Below are 20,659 nucleotides of genomic sequence, written 5' to 3'. Positions count from 1 at the left end.
TTATGAGTGCTGCAACTTTGTATTTATATGGAGAGAGAAGGCACTGCAAAAAGGGTTGAATTAGGATTCCAAATCAGCAAAGAACAAGGACAATATAGCTTTTTGAAAGGCTAGGTGCGACTGATTTGTAGGAGAAGGGATAGGGCTTCTAGAAACAGGTTTTTATGTGTCCAAGTCTGAAAAGAACCCCCCCTTGCAGATGGAATTAAGGTAGATTAGAATAAGGTTAGGATAAGATAAGATAAGGTTAGTTTGGATAAGATAATGTTGGATAAGGTTTTGGATAATGTTCCTTCTTTGTCTTGGATTTATTTCTTCAACTCTTTAGCACATTCCTAGACATCTTTGGTCTTCAAATTCGTCCATCCATCTTGCTCCACTGATAAGCTATCCATTTGATGCCTAAAACTGCATCAAAATGCTCCAAATTGCACTTTCTTGCCAACTTTGTCATTTGGACCTACAAACACACCAAAATAGCTTAAAACACTATAATAAACACAAATTAACTATGAAAATGCAAGAAAACAAGCTAACTAAGTTGCATAAATATGCTCATATCACCATCTCTACCTAGCACAAGGCCTTTTGGGAACTTATTGACTTTAGGTTCCATTGGAACTTCGAAGTTAAGTGAGTTCGCGTGAGAGCAATGCCATGATGGGTCCTCGTGTGAGTTCCTAGAAAGAAAACTGTGAGGCTATGGTCGGGGCCCAAAGTGAATAATATCGTGCTATGACAGAGTCGAGCCCGAGATGTGGTGGGGGCCCAGGCTGAGATGTGACATAGGTTGTATTACTAATTATGTTATGACAATTAATAAATTTAGTAAATATATTAAAGTAAAAATAAGAACAAAAAATTATAATATGAAAAGAGAATATAAAAATTTATGTATTAGCTTAATCTATACAGGGAAAATGTCTAATAAATATAATCATAAGTTTAATTTAGAATTTCAAATTTTAGTTCAAACATTTGGTAGTAAGCATGTAAATATGATATAAGCAAAACATGTAGATAATAGCTTTTTCGAAAGAACTCAGTGGACGTTACCTAATTTACAAGTAGCAAGAAATGGACAACCATATAGTGTACAAATATATGAAACTAGTATAGGAGAAGCAACAATTAGATTTAGTAATTATAACCAATTACAAAATTTAGAAGATGATGAGAGCAAAATTGAAAGTGAAAGTAATCATATGGCTTTTTATACATTAGTTGTTAATATAGAACAAAAATTTGATCATATTGTAGATAAACTCATAGAAGATATTGATAATTTAGATGAAGAACAATATTTAGAAAAATATAAGACATATGATTTAAGACTACATAGAATTTTAGATGAAAAACGAAAAAATTAATTGTAGAAATTGGAGTAGAACATATTTTAGGATCAAAAGAATACAATAATTTATTAGAAGTAAAAATTGAATGTAATCTAGCAGAAGAAAGTAGTACATCAAAAGTAAAAAATAATCTAGGATATACCGTTAGAATTGACCAATGATTTTTAAAACAAACAAATGAACAATATAATGAACAAGTAGGATTGGATTATATGGACGAAAAAATGATGAAACCACCTAGAAAATTGTAACAACATGTCCCTAATTTACGGTTTTATTAACTTTAAATGTGTGATTTGACGAGAATGCCCCTAGAGGCGAGATTGTTGACTTTTGTTGGCCATTATTTCGTGATGCGTATGAGCTATTATTTTACCGTATTCTTGAAGTACTCAACGGTATATAGGTGCAAGCAGAATCAAAATCAGAGTTACGATTAAAATTTTACGGAACTATGGATGTGAAGGGCATTTTGGTAATTGCATGTCGCATGGATATTTGTCAGGTTTTTCCTTTTATGGGATTAGAGTGTGAGCCGAGTGGGACACCTGTACCCCACTCTTTTCCCTCACTTACGTGTTCCCTTCTAGAACTATCAGACCTCTCCTTTGCTACCACATCACTTCACTCTCTCACTCATCACTCTTGTTTCCTCTGAGCTCCCTCTCGTCTCTCTCTTTGCAAGCATAGAGATATCGAACCACCACTAAACCACTCGCTGGAGTACCACACCACCAACGTCTATCCTTATCACCTTAGCGAGATTCACCATTATTCCAGTACTAAAACCGAGACCCTAGGTTACAAACTTGAACCCAAATCTTGACCTCCATATTTTTCGGCGAGGCTTTGTGATTTTCTGACTAAGGTAAAGGGTTAGGAACCCACAGTTCTTTTCCTTCTTATTGCTTTGATTTAATGCTAGAGTTTGAATGTAAAAAATCTGTTTGATTTGGTGAAGGTTAATAAAAAATACACTCGGGGAAACATCCCAAGTTTTTCGGCAAGCCATTCGAGACTTGCAAGCTATTTTTTGGCCATGGTTGGGAACCATATTGGTATACTTCAATTCCTCGTCCTTTGAGCTTTAATTTGGTAAGTTAAATTGCTAGTTTTGGTAAATACTTGGGGTTGATTGGAGCTGGGGATTTTCCGGCTTTCTCTTTCATAGAAATTAGCTGACCCGCTAGTTCAACGGGTCAACCTGACCTGATACAAAAATAAAAAATAAAAAAATCCAAACCCATACCTGCGAACCGACTTGGTTCCGTTTCCAAATTTGGAAGAAATATTCCCTTAGAATATTTTGTTGACTTTTTCAAAATTTTCTCAGAAATGCTCCAAGGCTAATTTCGATTCCCTAAGTTTGTTTTTGGCATCCTTTTAGTAAAATTTCAAAGTTTTAACGTAGTTGACCACCTCAGCGGCTTGGTTGATTGTTGACTTTTCGTTGACTTTTTACGAAAATTACTTGGGACCTTTTTAAGGGTATTTCAACGCGCTGATTCTGAGTCCACCTTCCATTTTTCCAGATTCAAACTATTAAATTGAGTTTTACTAATGGGTCTCTATTATGTTTAGGTAGGATTAGCATTGGTGATCCATATTTACTCGTTTGAACGGCTACGACTTAGCAAGTATTAGTGAGTGGGTCTTTTCTTTTATACAGTATATGTAAATCTATTTAGTTTCCATTTATATATTTAACAAAGAATTTTCTACATTACGCCTTGATTAGATTAACGTTTACAAGAATTAGTGCATTGACGAAATTTAAGAAATTATGCTACGTCCCACGAGATGCACAAATATTCATATTATTATGGGATGCATTAATCATATTTACAGCCCTGAATAGTATTATGTCGTCTAGAATTATTGGTTTACCGTTGCATAATCATATTTACTTTATCTATTCATTGTGTGCTACACTGGTGTTAGTACTTGCTCGGGCCAGGGCCAGGCTTCACGTGTATGTTCACATTGCATCGTACGTTCAGTTTGGATCCATTTTAGGTGCCAATTGTGTCTTAGATTGCTAGGCAATTAGGACTCGTATGTGATGCGCATAGCGCCAATCTTCACATGATTGTAGTACTAGAGCATAAATCATTATTACACCTAATCTTGTTCATGCCAGAATATCTCCGCATGAACTTGTGCGTCAGCATATGTCAATGAGCACTCGGTATGATATATTCGTTTATGCGGGATATTGTGATTATCGGACGTTAAGTGTTTATTTACGAAATATTGTGAAGTACTACATTCTCGAGATATTGCGAGCTATGGTAAGTATTTTCATGCTATACGTAGTATGTTATATTTGGAAACTAGTTTTAATGCGAGGGGTTATTAAATTTTCAAAAAGGTTTTACAAAGCTTTATTTTTAGGGCCACTCACCCTTGTGTTTCGCCCCTCCAGGTTTTAGTAGCAGAGTTTTCGTGTCGATGAGGATTCTTGGCAAAATGTTGGTATAGGAGAGTACTTCAATGGTATAATTCTTATCTCACTTTTAATGTACTTTACTTATGCTCTGACATCACATGTGTGAATTGGGTTCAATATGGCTTCGTCACCTTTCTAGTGTTGGCCAACACAGCTCGATATGGAGTCCAGGTGGACATTCCAGGTCGGGGCGTATCACAATGTGAGTAAGTAGGGATCGTTTTATTCCAGGGATTAGAAGGGATGCTAATCAACACAAATTAAACTTGTAAAACTGAAAACTAAGTTAAACTAACAACAAAAAAGACTGGGGCATTTTGGACGAATTTAATGAAAACAAAAGTAAAGGGCAACAAGTAAATTAAGTTGTGAATGAAATATGGATGAAAGGATGGCTAAATGATTCTTCTCCACACATGAAACATATGCATACAAATCGATTTCCGGTTATTCTTCCTATAAATCATTAATGACAATGCCCCAAATTAACTGTGAACAACAATAATTAATTCTCAAATTTTCCTAAGTTCATTGAATTTGACTCAGTGACGCAACCAAATTATTCTTCTCAAGTTCCCTAACTATGAAAGCATGATAGAGATACACCTCAAAGATCATTAAGTTCTGTGAAAATCATAAGCATTGACAAAGTATTCGTAACTATGAAAAGCATGATACTCCTACCAAGAATTTACTTAACTCAATCATGACTAGTGACTTTTACTACTTGCAAATATAAGTGCATAACAATTAGGTGCAAACTAAATGTGCATCCTTAATAAAAATACAAGAATAAGTTCTCTATAAAGCAGATAAGTAAATCACATTCATGTTTTATGAAAGAATAACTGGATGTAATAAATTTATATAAAACATATGATCATGGTTTCGAATTCACCTCTAGCTAAAAAGAAACTTAGTTACACATGTTCATCATAACTGAAAAGCAATCTAAAATAAACATTGAAACTTAACAAAAAAGATAGAAAGAACTCAGAAAATTCCAGCAACTTCAATGGATGAATGGTAGGCATGGCATCCCCTAAATCTTTGCGGGAATTTCATATATAGGGGAAAATGATTGAATCCAAGGAGGAAAGGGTTTTGGCGTTTTTGAGTTATTTCATGACTCTAAAAATCAAGTAGAAAGTGTTGGAATGTGATTAGGATTCCTCCTTGTAGCTAGAGATAAGATAAGATAATGTTGGATAAGATAGGATAGGATAAGATAATGTTCCTCTCCAATTAGGATTCCTCTTTCTTGTGTAATTCCTTGCCTTCCAAGCCTCAATTTTAATTTCTCCAGATTTTGGCACATGTCTAGCTCCATTTAAACACCAAAAATGTTTAGCCCATATGCTATCCACGCATGCTATCCAATCCAAGTCCAAAACTGCTCCAAATTGCTCCATTTAGCTATTTATTGTCATCTTTACCAACTGGATCTACAATAATACAAAAATAACATAAATTACCAAAATAAATGGAAATTAACTAAGTAAATGCAAAGAAATAAGATAACAAAGTTGCATAAATTTGCTTCTATCAAAATGCTATGCAATCACACTACGTAACCCCGCAACGATTACACAAGTAGTTTCTTGCACTGCACGGCAACGTCACCACCGAGGGAAAACTGCGACCAAAAGGCACTACACGGTGTAACACTGTTGCAGTTTTTTGCACAACACTACACGGTAAAAAGTGACGCATTGCAACAAGCTTCAAGTAGCTACAACACATGGCACCAAGGAAAGTCAATGTGCACGACAAGGTTTGTTTTGCCAAAAACACACACCTAATTGTCCTATAAATAAGGATCAATTGCTTCCTAATGCTATAGGGAGAATACATACCAAATAGCAAAAGGAAAATCAAAAGAAGGAAGAACATTACAACAAAAAACAGGGAGCAAATTCCAAGCAAAAAATGGCAAGGTGATTTCGGCCACAATGGAAAAAAGCATATTGTTTTTGCAACAAAATCAGCAAAGAAAAGGAAAGGAAACAAAAAAAAAAAAAAAAAAAGGAAAGGGCTTCAAAATTTCCAAAACATCAAAGGAAAGTACCTTTCCATGCCAAAATACAAAAGGCAATCCCTCCAAAGCAAGGACAAGCCTTCAAGTTTCCCAAACCAAAAGGGAAAACATCCCCTTGGCCGAAAAAAATGGAAAGGAAAAGGAAAAAAATGCAAATCCTACTTACCCAAGGACAAGCATTAAATCTTTCCAAAATCTTGAAGGAAATCACCAAAACTTTCCAACACTTTGAAGGAAATCACCCTCATTACCAGAATTGAAGGAGATTCCTACCTAAGGAAGGAAAAAGCATTTTTTCCCACACCCACAAGGAAAAAATCCAAGCCTCAAAATACACCAAATGTATTTTGTAAAAAAATTATGGAAAATCAATACGCACAATAAGTATGTGCCGATTTATGCTTGTTTTCTTGCATTTTCATAGCTAGTTTCTACTTATTATAGTGTTTTAAGTTATTTTCGTGTGTTTGTAGGTCCAAATGACAAAGTTGGCAAGAAAGTGCATTTTGGAGCATTTTAGAGTAGTTTTGGGCATCAAATGGATAACTTATGAGTGGAGCAAGATGGATGGACGAATTTGAAGACCAAAGATGTATAGGACTGTGCTAAAGAGTTGAAGAAATAAATCCAAGACAAAGGAGATAAGGACTCAACTCAAAAGAAGGAACATTATCCAAAACCTTATCCAACCTTATCTTATCCAAACTAACCTTATCTTATCTTATCCTTTCCTAATCTAGCCTTACCTTATCTTATCTTATCCAAATCAGTTTCTGCCCTAATTCCAGCCATTTATAAAGGATAATTATGCATTTAAAATACATATTTCAGATTCTAGAACCCTTATCCCTTATGTGCTGCATATATGCCTTATCCTTGGTGATTTAGGACTTGTAATTATTCTCTAAAACCTATGCCGTGTATCCTTGTCCCTTTAGGTTCAAAAATATGTGCTGAAACATCCTTTCTAGAAGTTCTAATACACCTTCTATCCCTATTCTCTTTGGTTTCTGACTTCTAGATGGCCTATTCCTTGTGGATTTGGAGTGTTAAGTTCTTCTCCAATACAGAGTCTCTATGCCGTGCCCTTTAGCCCTATAAATACATCCTTTGTGCCGCATAAATCACCACCACCCCCATATTCATTCTACACTACAATTCACGCCAATTTCTCAGAGATTCATCAAGTAACACAACAAGGAAGGAAGGAAAGGGCTTTGTGCCGTGGCTTGCAATCCAAGAAGGGTTCGAATCTGCCATTGGAGCTGCTAGGACGTTCCTGGTTCTTTCTATCCTTAGATTTATTTCAATGTTGCTTTTAATTTGGTTTTATGTTTTCAAAGACATGAGGAACTAATTTCTTTTTAGTTAGAGGTGAATTTGAAGCCATGATTATATGCTTTATATGAATTGATTACATCCAGTTATTGTTTCTTGAGTCTTGAATGTGATTTGCTTATCTGCGTTATCAAAACTTGTTTATGTATGTTGATTGAGGATGCATACTTAATTTGCTTGCATAAACTTAAGTATAAGGGAGTTTCACCTAATCGTTATGAACTTATATTCACAAGTAGTGGAAGTCACTAGTCATGATTGTATTAAGTAAATCCTTGTCAGGAGTATCATGCTTTTCATAGTTACAAATGCCTCGTCAATACTTATGGTTTTCAAAGAACTTAATGACCTTTTATATGTCTTTCTATCATGTTTTTCATAGTTAGGGGACTTGAGAAGGATAATTTGGTTGTGATGCGTATCCCCTCCAATTTAATGAAATAAGGAAAATGTAATGGTTAATTTGTGCTGTCACGGTTAACTTGGGGTGTTGTCATTCATAGTCTAAGGAACAATACTGGAAATTGGTTTATGTTGCATATGGTTCATGTGTGGAGAAGGATCCTCTAGCTAAGTTTTCACCATTCAAATCACCTAATTTACTTTGGTTTGCAATCTGTTTAGTTTAGTTACATTTCTTCCAAATAACTCCCTAGAGTCTGTTTTGAGTCTTTTTAACTTAGTTTTGTTGTTTTGAGTATTTTAAGTCAGTTTTGAGTTTATAGAGTGTAGTTTAGTGTTTTTGAGTCTTATTTGTGTTGATTAGCATCCCTAGTTAATCCCCGGTCTAAAATGATCCCTACTTGCTTAATACTACAATTACATGTTTAATATGGTTTAATTTGTGTGTCGAATTAATTCTCACATCAGTTCTTAAACCGCTATTATTCTCGACCAAACTCAATGCTCCTCGCCTGCATGAGCCTAAACTGCACACTGTACAATGCTCCTTGTTTGCACGAGTTTAAAAGGTGACACTCAATGTTCGTCGCCTGCATGAGCCCAAACTGCACATGACACAATGCTCCTTGTTCACACGAGCTTAAAAGGCGATACTGGACACTCCTTGTTTGCACGAGTTTAAAAGGCGACACTCAACGCTCCTGGCCTGCAAAAGCATAAATTGTGTACGGCAAGAATCAAAATCACCATCAAAACCATAAAAAATAATCCATCACTCATTTGAACAGTGTCATTACTTGATCCCTCCTTAACCGAGGGTATGTAGGCAAGTTGAAACTTCAAAGCTTCAAGTACAGTTACATCATCAACAAAAAGCACAAACACTTTGAAGAATAAAGAGTAAATTCAAGAATGTGAATACTTTATATTTTAAAGGAAGAATTCGGCTACAAATTCGTATTACAAAATGCGCAAAAGAAAAAAAAAACAAAGAAGGCTTAAAGTACAAGGAACGGAAGGCGTTACTTGAAAGTTATGTCCCTAAAACTATGACGATTGTCTTCAAACAAGCCTTCCAAAGTCTTCAAAGTCTCCATATCGATGGGAGACAAGATAGGCTATTCCATAGCCATGCCCTTATCTTGCTTTAGGCGTGAAATCTCCTCTTGATGCTGATAAAGTGTAGCTTCTTGCTCCAAGAGAACACATTGAAGACGTGATACTTGGATTTCCAACTGCTCTCGCTCTCGTGTCAACACTTCTAGACACACCTGGAAGGAAGCTAAAGAAGTCCCTGTGACTTGATAACCTTCCGAAGTAGCTTCCTAAGAAGACCGATCTTGGGCAATTGATAAATCTATTGCCGCAAGTTGTTGAACTCTAACCTCTAGACTCAACTTCTTCGAGGAAATAGCAAGTGAGGAAGAATACTCAGTTGAGGTGGCCATAAGTTCGGTAATCTTGACTCTTAAGAGTAAGGAATTAACGTTAAGGTTGTCAATCACAAAAACAAGCTTCGACAAGCCTTCCTTGAGCAATGGAAGGTCCTCTAATGGGCACTTTGAAATCCTCTTCTGAATATGGCTCTTGATATCAATGGCCGCGTGAAGGTTGATGTGATGGATAAGCTACTCAGTGCCACTAAGGTTTGTCCCTCTCAGAGAGATCTCGGAGCTAGCTGGCAAAAGTGTTGGACGCATGACGGGCTCTTGCATACCTACACCTACACACAGCAAACTTGGACAACTTGGCAGATTTGTAGCAAGCTTTACACCAGACAGATCCCCAATCTCCTCGTCCATGTGTAGATTGCCAACAAATAACATCTCAATAAAGGAATGAACTCCCATGCTCGCCAAATCAAAAGAACAAGAGGTCCCAACCTAAAGAAGACAAAGAAAGATGTTAGAAACAAAAGCTAAACCAATGAAAGCAGAAGAAAAAAAGAAAGAAGAAAAAAAAATTGCTTCACTAAAGCAAAAGACATGGGAGACAAACCTCGTGAATGTTAAAGGATGACGATGACAAAGTCACAATGACGAAAAGAAATCAGCCACAAAGCTTGAGCAACACGGCAAAGAGGGCAGCTGCAAGATGGTCCTTCAAAGCACGATACAGTAGCAAATAAAATCAAAATGCTACGCAATTGCACTACAGAACCCTGTAGCGATTACGCAAGCAGTTTCTTGCACTGCATGGCAACGTCACCACCGAGGGAAAACTATGACCAAAAGGCACTACACGGCATAACATCAATGCAGTCTTTTGCATGACACCACATGGTAAAAAGTGACGCACTACAACAAGCTTCAAGTAGCTACAACTCAAGGCAGCAAGTAGAGTCAATGTGTACAACAAGGTTTGTTGTGCCAAAAACACACGCCTAATTGTCCTATAAATAAGGATCAATTGCTTCCTAATGCTATAGGGAGAATACATATCAAATAGCGAAAGGAAAATCAAAAGAAGGAAGTGCATTCCTACCAAAAGAAGGGAGCAAATTCCAAGCAAAAAATGGCAAGGTGATTTCGGCCACAAAGGAAAAAAGCATGCTGTTTTTGCAAAAAAATCAGCAAAGAAAAGAAAATGAAACAAAAAAAAAAATGAGGGAAGGGCTTCAAAATTTCCAAAACATCAAAGGGAAGTTCCTTGCCAAAATACAAAAGTTAATCCCTCCAAAGCATGGACAAGCCTTCAAGTTTTCCAAACCAAAAGGGAAAAATCCCCTTGGCCTAAAAGAATGGAAAGGAAAAAGAAAAAAAATGCAAATCCTACTTACCCAAGGACAAGCATTAAATCTTTCCAAAACCTTGAAAGAAATCACTAAAGCTTTCCAACACTTTGAAGGAAATCACCCTCATTACCAAAATTGAAGGAGATTCCTACCTAAGGAAGGAAAAAGCATTTTTTCCCACACCCACAAGGAAAAAAAAATCCAAGTCTCAAAATACACCAAATGTATTTTGTCAAAAAATTATGGAAAATCAATACACACAATAAGTATGTGCCGATTTCAAGATCAAGCCTCTACGGCCCTTGAATTAAATTTTCATTTCATTCAAGATCAAGCCTCTATGGTCCTTAAAGAAAATTTTCATTTCATTCAAGATTAAGCCTCTACGGCCCTTGAAGAAAATTTTCGTTTCATTCAAGACCAAGCCTCAACGGCCCTTGAAATGTTTCATTCAGGAAATACTCCTCAATAGCCCTTGACAAAATTCATCATCTCAATTCAAGAAATACGCCTCTACGGCCCTTGAAGAAGCAAACTAATTCAAGATCAAGTCTTGACGACCCTTGAGATAAAACAAGCCTAAATTCTCCCAAGGATGAATCAAGACCAAGCAAGGGAAAATGACTAAAAACAAGACAAAAAACATGCCTAAATTCTCCCATGGACGAATCACGACACAAATCAAAGCCAAATCCACCCAAAGGCAAGGCTTTGGAAGTCTATAAATACAAGGTCCCAAGACAAGCATAAGGAGGACAATTTCTACATTCAAGGTCGAAATTCTCACATTGAGGAGAACCTCTGCCAAATCTTTGAAGACTAATACGCTACCAAAGCTCTCTTCGAACAACATACAACCAAAGCCGAAGCTTTCTTTCGACAAAAGTTGAATAATTTACAAGCACTTGTGCCGATTCCTTCAAGACTTTGTTGCAAACTTAAAACTTGTAACGACATTCGATTCAAGATCAAGTTGTCAAGACCCTTGAATCAACAAAGTCCCACATCAACATCAACTTTGCCATAGGTCATACACAAACCTTGAGGTGAAGACTATCCATGCATTGTTTCAAGCTGAAAACTTGAAGCAAATTGTTCAATCATTCACTCGAGATCAAGTCATCACGACCCTTAGATTAACAATCAACCATCTACATCAAATTTGAAGACTGAATCAAAGGAAAATTGTAAATAGAGATTGTAACCCTACAAATTCATCAATACAAAACCACTTTGTAACGTGATCTCGTTTCATTCGTTACAGAATTTCCGTGTTTGCAAATATACTTAAAATTTCTTTAAATATTTGGGAAGAACATGTAGAATTAGTTATATTAATTTATTAAAAACTTATATGACAAAAATAAAAGGTCCAATAGGGGAGAAAATTTGGAATGAATGACAAAAGCATCCAAAGGAAAATGATATTGCAATAGGACCTAGAATTCAATATGTATATGATATACTTAGACAAGAATGTAGCCAAATACAAGCTAAGAGACAAATTAGGAAACAATTTTACATGAGTTGTAAAAACATAAATTTACCAAAACAGTGTGGTTGTCATAAGAAGAATAAGCATAAGAAAATATACAAAAAGAAATATAAGTCATATAAACCATATAAACAACAATTTAATTTACCACTAACATTTGTTTCACTAGTAGGATCATATACATTTATTTTGGGTTCTAACTTTTTGAAAAGTTTGCAAGGTCTTTTTCTTTATGAATCGTAACGTAATATTTTTCAAAAGACATATTACAATAACTGATCAAAACAACACCTTAGAAGCATACAAAAGCATAAGTATAGAATAATCTAGTAGTCATCAAAATCTTTTAAATTATTAAGCTCATCATTTTCTTTTGGATTCTCTAAATAATAATTATCCTGATAAGTTCCTAAACAAAACTACCTTATACTTTATGCCTTACATAGAACATATTACTCTATTCCGTACTCTATTCCAAATCATAATTTTGTGAGAAGTCATTACTAATAGACATCTCAGTATTTAAATTTAGTCATTCGAATGTCTCTTTTATTAGTTTTAATAGAAGAAAAAAAAATGAGACGCAAACTAGCCAGATCCACCTAGTGCACTACACCAGACCCAGGGTAGCTAACAAACCAGACAAGCAAATCCCAAACCCCCAACCATTGCCTTAGGAACAATTCCATGCATTGCCACCTCACGGCCGCCATTTGAAGCAACAAAATATCATGGCAAAGAGCCAAAAGCCCAAACCAAGTCAACTGCTCAAACCACTGAGAGATCTAATAATAAACCCGCAGCCACCAGAGATGCTGAGCTCCACATATTCATGTACAAAAAAAAAGCGAGGGGTTGATTCTACAAAAGATAGGATCAGTAAATGGAAATTCACTAAGATTGAATTTAAGTGAGATCTTCAATAGTGATGCTAAAGGTGTCTTTAGAGTATACGAGAAGTATTTAAACATGATTATCTAGTTTTAGAAGAAGGAACCCGTATAGAGATATTCCAATTAGACAGACCAAAAGGCTTAGAAGAATTGTTACAATTAGTAGAACAAACTAGAATTATAGGAGAAGATCCTTAATTACATTGGACTAAAAATAAAATATTAGCAAAATTAGATATAATTAATCTATATTTAACTATTAAAACAATTGATATGCTTTGTAGTTTGTTAGATACGCAATAATTTGGGCAACAAATAAAGGAGTTGTTAAACTTAAAAGTAATATTAAATTTAAAAGCAATTAGACCCTCTAAATCTAGACATAGATGAGTAGCATTCATAGTGAGAAAACATTTAGAGTTGAAGAAAGGTAAAGCAAGAATAGTTTATAATTACAAGAAATTAAATGATAATACATATGAAGATAGTTATAAATTACTAAATAAAGATGAGCTTATAAACAAAATTCAAGAGAGTAAATATTTTAGCAAATTTGATTGTAAATCAGGTTTTTAGCAAATATGATTAACAGAATAATCAATTGAGTGGACAACGTTTACTTGTCCACAAGAACATTTTGAATGGAATGGAATATCGTGCACCATCATCCTCAAATAGCACAAGATCACAAGGCAGAAAAGCACAATTTAATTATATAATGATGCATCATGGACCTCCATCATTTAGTGAATTTCATAATAACATAAGCAGACCAGCATCACCACCAGTATCCACTTTTAACTTTAATGGCACTATAGTTGAAGGAATAAAAAATCCAACTCTGAGGTATATGACACACCCCGTCCCGAAGGAGGGCGTGCTGGCCGTCACGTGAGAGTGACGTAACCATTTACACAGTTCGGAAGCTTTAAAAAAATTTCCAATTACTAAGATAACACACCCGAGGGTAAGTCCTACTTTTGTGAATTCTGTCAGAACACCGTTGGATTCCTCGTGGCCACCAAGCTCTGCTAACTTGAACCTGGAGGGGAGCAAAACAAAATTGAGTGGGTCAGTAAAACAAAGTTTTTCGAAAACTTTTCATTTAAAACATTTCTAACCCCTCACCGTAAAACCTGTATACTTTCCCAGAAAATAGCATATATATAAACATATATATAAGCAAAAATCTCAAATCTCAAACCTTTAACACTTTTCAGAAATATATATATATATATATATATATATATATATATATATATAACCATATGAAATCTCAAAGCTTGAATCCCAAATCTTTAACATTTTTCAAGAAAAACATGCCATGCCATAAATCAAAATATAAATCAGGTGAAATAAGGAATCAATCGGAGACCCTGCAGTTGGTCCTATACGATTAATTCAATAGCTCAATATCTCACTAAGCCAGAGTCACCACAGTGACCTATACGGCCCTACTCTGCACATCACTCGGAACTACGTAAGGTAGTCTATACGATGAAAGGTGTAAAATACGCTCTAGTGCTTCTCTCATCATATCATCAGCGCGCATATCTAAGGTCACCCACCAGTCGGAACCCCTCTAATGGTCTGTACGACTGGAATGTCGGAACCCTCACATGGTCTGTACGACATCCACCTACTTGGATCCAAGGCGAGCGTGCGGTGTGGTGAATAATATAAACACTAACACCTAGGGTGCAGATTATGAGCTCAAACATCGAAACATCAATCAATTAAATGAATAATGAACTCACCTGACGTACCTGTGCCTCCACAGCACCATGCAACATGTATGCATCATATATCAATCATGTAATTCATATAACAATTCACATTTTCAAATAATTCTATGCATGGCATTTTTAAAGCATATCTTCATATAAATTCATTTTCTGGGAAAAATCAATAGTATAAAGGTAATACAAAAACAAAACTGCCCACTCACCTGGAGTTCGCCCACAACTCCCTAGCACCGTACATCAAGGCGTCATGACGATTAGCGCCTAGAACAACAATCAAATCCAACCTCAGAAATTCTGCCGATAGAATACATAACTTATATAAGACACGTCACTACGTAGCTCGATCCGGATGATCTGCAATTCAGATTTCAAATCCGTAACTTCCAGAGGTCCACAATATGCCTCTAGGACAACATCCTAAAATTTCATTACCATCCAACGGTCGGATCTCCGTCAATTTCCAAAACTAAGTGACGGTTAACATTCTATTTTATGAACTTACAACTTCAATTCCGGAAGATCCGTAAATCGGATTCCCAATCCGTAAGTTCCTATAATCCTCAAATATTACGTATTACAACGTATCAAAGTTTGATGACGATCCAACGGTCGGATCGTCAATTCACATTTTGACCTAACCACGAATCGTAACCAACTTAGGTTCAATTATTCAATTTACGTCCATCAATTATCAAAACAGAACCTAGAACCTTAATCACAAGCTAATAATGACATTGGCGGGCCATTGGCCACGCGCCGCCGCGGGTGGCGGTTGGCCGCCCCCGGCTCGCCGGAAAATTCAACTATTTCCAAAAATTACCAAAATTTGCAGATTTGAAGATCGCAATGAGTAGAACAACTTTCATACCTGAGACCAAGGCCAATTTGGCCTGGAAGTGCTTCAATTTCACCAAAACCGTGAAGAACCCTAGAATTTGGGTGTTTCCAATTCGACCTTCAAACTTGTTCCAACGCCTCAATTACCTCTTGGGCTTTGTTCTAGGTCCTAAAGGAATGCTAAAGGTGTTAGTAATTGAAAGAAAACATTTCAAAATTTGGAGAATTTAAACAAAAGGGTCGCGGCACCCGTAGGGGTGTTCTTCGCGAAATCACAACGAAATTCAATGATTCTTGGGGTGAAACGTGAAGAGGGAAGGCCTAGATGATGATTAGGAGTGGTACCTTGACTCAATTCGTCGGAAATTTGGACGAAAATGGCGAAAACCCGCCGATTGGAAGTCGCGGGTCGCGCGACCGCACGGGTCAAGGACGACCCGTTTCTCCTGTTCCCCCATGCACCACTCTCCCTCCTTTCCCTCCTTTCCTTCCCCTGATTGGTCAGCTTCTTCCTCTCCCTTCTTCTGGTTCGCTCTCATCTTCTTCTTCTCCGATTGGGCATTTTTGCCCAGTCTCTTCTTCTTTTCTGTTTTCTGTTTCTTCTTCTCATACACATACACACACCAAAAACCTTTCCCTCATCCCAGCCATCCATTTCATTCATCAATAAATCTGGGCCGTCCAATTTCATAAAAGAATTTCTATATTTTACTAAAATTATAATTCCTTAAAATTCCAAATTTCAAACGTTAATAACTTCTTCGATATAACTCCAAATCACGAACCGTCTGCGCCCACACGTCCGTAACGACGAGTACTACGAGGATATGTCAAGAAAACAAATCTTAGATGTCACGACACAACGATTAACCTCGAATGATGTGCGTGCCTCAAAGGGCATTTTTGTAAAATCCTTTATTAAAACTTTAAAAATTCTTAAAATTAGGGACGGGCTGTCACAATCTACCCACCTTACAGAAATTTCGTCCTCGAAATTTATACAATCTTTACAATCCATCAATATCCATGAAACAGCCCGAAACACATCTCTCTCATTCGATTCTTTGACTTCTAAGTAGCTTCTTCCACTGAAAGATTCTTCCATAAACTTTCACCAAACTCATAGTCTTATTTCTCAGTACATCATCTTTCTAATACAAGATAGGCACTGGCTCCTCATCCTACGTCAAATCCATATTGACTTCCAAAGGTTGAGAAGGTATCACTCGTGAAGGATATGAGGTTTAATGTCGAAGTATCGAAACATAAAACATATCATGCCCTTTCATCGGCTCTGGAGGCAACTCAGCCTGTACGTAACTTCACTGACTCGTTCGATGATCACAGATGGTCTGACGTATCTAGGACTTACTTGTTTTTCTTTTTAAAACGAATCATACTTTTCCAAGGTGATAATTTCAAAATCATTCGATCACCTACATATACATCCGGTCAGTGGCATGTTTGTCTGCTAAGCTCTTCAGCCGATCCTGGCCCACTTCCAGGTTAGACTTAATTACTTGAATATTCCGAATAGTCTCATCCACTAGCTCAGGGCCTTGAATACTATCCGTCCCCAATTCTAACAATTTCGAAACACAAGACATAGTTTTCCACGCCCTTATGGCGTTACTCTAGGGAACAAACTGAAGGGACCAACATACCCAAGAAGTTTAACAGATCCCAAATCTCTTTTTCCATAAAACAAACAAATAAATGTTGCGCTTGTCTGGAAAGGTTGGTGTTCTCATACTGAAGTAACATACGCTGACGTCACCAGTCGATCAATTATTATTCAAATTCCAACCTAACTATTGTGTATACGAGGAAGCTTGTCCACGAAATCCATAGTAATATTCTCCCATTTCCGCCGTGGAATGGGAAATGACTACATTAATCCAAAAGACTTATTTCTTTCTGCTTTAACCTGATGACTGATGATACGCCTACTAACATACTTCGCCATTCCTCTTTTCATACCCGTCAATAGTACATGAACGAATGGTAAGATAAATCTTAGTACTTTTGGGATGCATTGTAGAAGTGGAATAATGTACATCGTCAAAATTGCTTTCTTTAATTCCACACCATTAGGCATAAACACTTTGTTCTTTTGCATAGGCTTGCCATCTGATTCTCTAACTCTAAGGTCCTTCTTTTTCCCGTTATTCCTTGCTTTAAATAAATTCTTGAATTTCTTCGTCAAACGCTCGAGTATCGAGTACGATCTACCAAATGGGTCCAACTTAGAAATTAGCAAGTAAGGCTTCTTCTCGATTTTTGATACTCAACTTTACTCCAGTAGATTTCAAATCCACAAGAAGATGAACATAGCAAGCGTACCAAGCATTAATTCTCACTGGGGTCTTCCTACTAAATGCATCAGCCACAACATTAGCTTGACCACCCTCGTCACACAATCATAGTCACTAAGCAACTCATTCCACCTTTGTTGCCTAAGATTAAGATACCTCTGAATAAACAGATATTGGGTACTCTTTTGATTTGTAACAATCATGCACTTTTCTTCCCATAAAGACAATGTCTCCAAATCTTCAAAGCAAAGATGATAGCTGCTAATTCCAAATTATAATTAGGGTAATTCATCTTATGAGATCCCAATGGCCATGAAGCATAGGCAATCATCCTACCATGTTGCATCAACACGCATCCAAGTACATTCAAAGAAGTATTACTATAGACCACATAATTACCACTATCGTCTGGGAGTGCGAAAACAGATGCATGAGTGAGGGAATACTTTACTTGCTGAAGCTCTACTCACAATTTTTTTTATCCCACTCAAACTTAACCTCTTTTCTCATCAATCTCGCCAAGGGCGAAGCAATAATTAAAATCTTGGACGAACTATCGATAATATCCTGCTAATCCGAGAAAACTCTGAACCTCAGTCACAGTTCGCAATTGTTCCAAATTCTCAATCGTTGCTACTCTTTTAAGAATCCATTTGAATACCTTAAGTAGATATAATTAATTTATCCAACATTAGCATTTGCTAAACTTAGCATACATCAACGTTCCCTCAATCTTTGCAACACCAACTTTAAATATCTAGCATGCACTGCTCTAATCTTATCAATCTCGTCAATGGCAAACAATAACAACCCAGTCCAGATATCACTGGAATATTTCCTTCAGCAAACTCATAAAAGTAGCAGGTGCATTCGTCACTCCGTATGGCCTCCCAACTTGAAATGACCATAACGAGTCCTGGATTCAGTCTTATGAACATCCTCACTGTTAATCTTCAACTAATATCATTCAGACCTCAAGTCAATCTCAGAAAGTACCCAGGCGCCTCAGAGCTGATCAAATAATCATCAATACACAACAATGGATAACAGCTCTCAATCGTTACCCGATTCAATTACCTAATATCAATGCCTAGCCTTAATGTCCATTTTCTTCCTCACAAATAAACCGGAGCTTTTCCAATGTGATATAATAAGTTGAATGGAACTTTTAACTCAACCTGAACCAATCTCTAACATAGGATTTGTACCTAAAAACAATTCAATAATAAAACCCACATCTCTGCCTGGCGGCAATCTAGGTAAGGCATCTGGGAATACACCAAGAAAATGTCTAACCATCTTTACATCTTCCATACTATTAGGATCAACATCATTTAGCACCATATGAACTCAATATCTTGGCAGCCTTTTGATAACAATCTTCTTTGCTCTCTCAACAGGAATAATGGCATAACTCACTCCACTTTACTTACCCCCAAAAGTAACCTCTGGTCATCCAGGTCGACAAAAATTAACTGATTCCCCATAGCAATCTAGCTTGACACAAATATACATTTCCTCTACCAGAGTCATCTTGTCTCAGAAATCTGGGATCACTAGTAAATCTATCACTTCGCCTCTGACCAGTGGCAGTAAAACCTAAGCTGGGAAAATTAGCTCTAATTTCACTTCCTTTGAAGCTCTGAGTCCTCCGAGGTCTTTGATATGACGAATCTTTAACTTTATCGTCTTATTATGATTCTCATTCCTTTCTTATTCCTCTTTACTCTCGCTGATCATATTCTCAAAGTCTTCAAAGCCCAACAACATCTCGTAAACTCTTGGTAAAAAGTACAATGGATAGTGGTCGCCAAAGAACGCAACTTCTTCTTATTATCCAGCCAAAAACGACATAACACCTCGACCGAATTAACAACATCAGAATGGAAACAAGGCAAGTCTGTAAACTTTCTATAATATTCATCCATCGTCATTTTCCTTGTCTCACATTTGCAATTTCTTGTTTACTACCATCACAATATGCCGGGGGAATGAACTTTTCTTAAACAATTCTTTAAACAACTTCCAAACAGTTGTCCTTCCGATATCGTCGGATAACATTCCTATCTCCATCAAAATGCAGATTCATCACTCAAAAACTAGGTAATCATCTCGACCTACCTATCGGGAGGAAAATTCCCTTAACCTTGCATAATCTGAAACGCCTTTTCCCAATTGATTAAGCCATCAATCTGCTCCCTTAGGTCCTTCATATCCCTAAAGGGATTCAAATTTAACTTATAACCAGTCTCAAAAGGTCCCTTTAGATAATAGAATGAATCACAATGGCAATAGTTTCCCCCCAAACTACTATATCAGGGAAATTAGGCTCATCCGAACTACGTGGCTCGCTACGAGGCGGTATAGTTCTGACAGAAGACACTAGGAAATTATCAAGATGTCCAGAATTGCAACTTAGGCTCTGATACCAACTGACACACCCCGTCCCGAAGGAGGGCGTGCTGGCCGTCACTCTCACGTGACGGCCAGCACGCCCTTCTTCGGGACGGGGTGTGTCAGTATAGGTCAAGGGTACCAAGACTCGCTTATGGGCAACAAGTTCTCTTAGATAACTTCTGGAATGTTCAAATTATTCAGCCATGCATGAGTTTAGGCAATGAAAAATTAATTAGAGCATCATATTCATTCTCTTGAACGCAGCCTCCAAGCCTTTTCTAGAGACCATGAGTCATTGCTAATCAGTTTACAAAAATGAACCAAGAACTCCAATCTCTTAGAATGCAACAAAAGGCAAGTAACACTCTCAAAAGAGAATTAAAAATAGGCATAGAAATTGATCAACATAAGAATAAAGAAAAAGAGTTTATTGAACCCAATAATAAAGAACAAGAGGCTAATGCGCCCATTGAAAAGAGAGAGGTTAAGATTGAGATCTTAGAATAAGATGTTGAACTAGAGCAGCATCAAACATATGAGCAACATCAGTACTTGACAGACAAAGAAAACAAAAAAGATATGAAAAATTTATAGGAATATATCATTAGACTTAATAAAAGATGATCTTATTAGAAGAAAAAGCACAATTAAGAATAATGCC

General features: G+C 36.7%; 1 long non-coding RNA gene across 2 annotated transcripts; it reads right to left on the bottom strand.

Moving 5' to 3' along the window:
• Positions 1-13,552: 13,552 nt before the first annotated feature.
• On the bottom strand, positions 13,553-16,130 carry LOC126621208 (uncharacterized). Of its 2 annotated transcripts, none has more exons than XR_007622845.1 (3): positions 15,318-15,625; positions 14,653-14,710; positions 13,553-13,746 (listed from the first exon to the last, which is right to left on the bottom strand). It is a non-coding gene; the product is annotated as an uncharacterized LOC126621208 (long non-coding RNA). The 2 variants fall into 2 exon arrangements; XR_007622850.1 differs by lacking the exon at positions 13,553-13,746 and adding an exon at positions 15,632-16,130 and having other exon boundaries at positions 13,763-14,710; positions 15,318-15,455.
• Between the last annotated feature and the right edge of the window lie 4,529 nt (positions 16,131-20,659).

Source organism: Malus sylvestris, chromosome 1, assembly GCF_916048215.2.
Source record: "Malus sylvestris chromosome 1, drMalSylv7.2, whole genome shotgun sequence".
Classification (NCBI taxonomy): Eukaryota; Viridiplantae; Streptophyta; class Magnoliopsida; order Rosales; family Rosaceae; genus Malus; species Malus sylvestris.
This window is presented reverse-complemented; position numbering and strand designations above follow the sequence as displayed.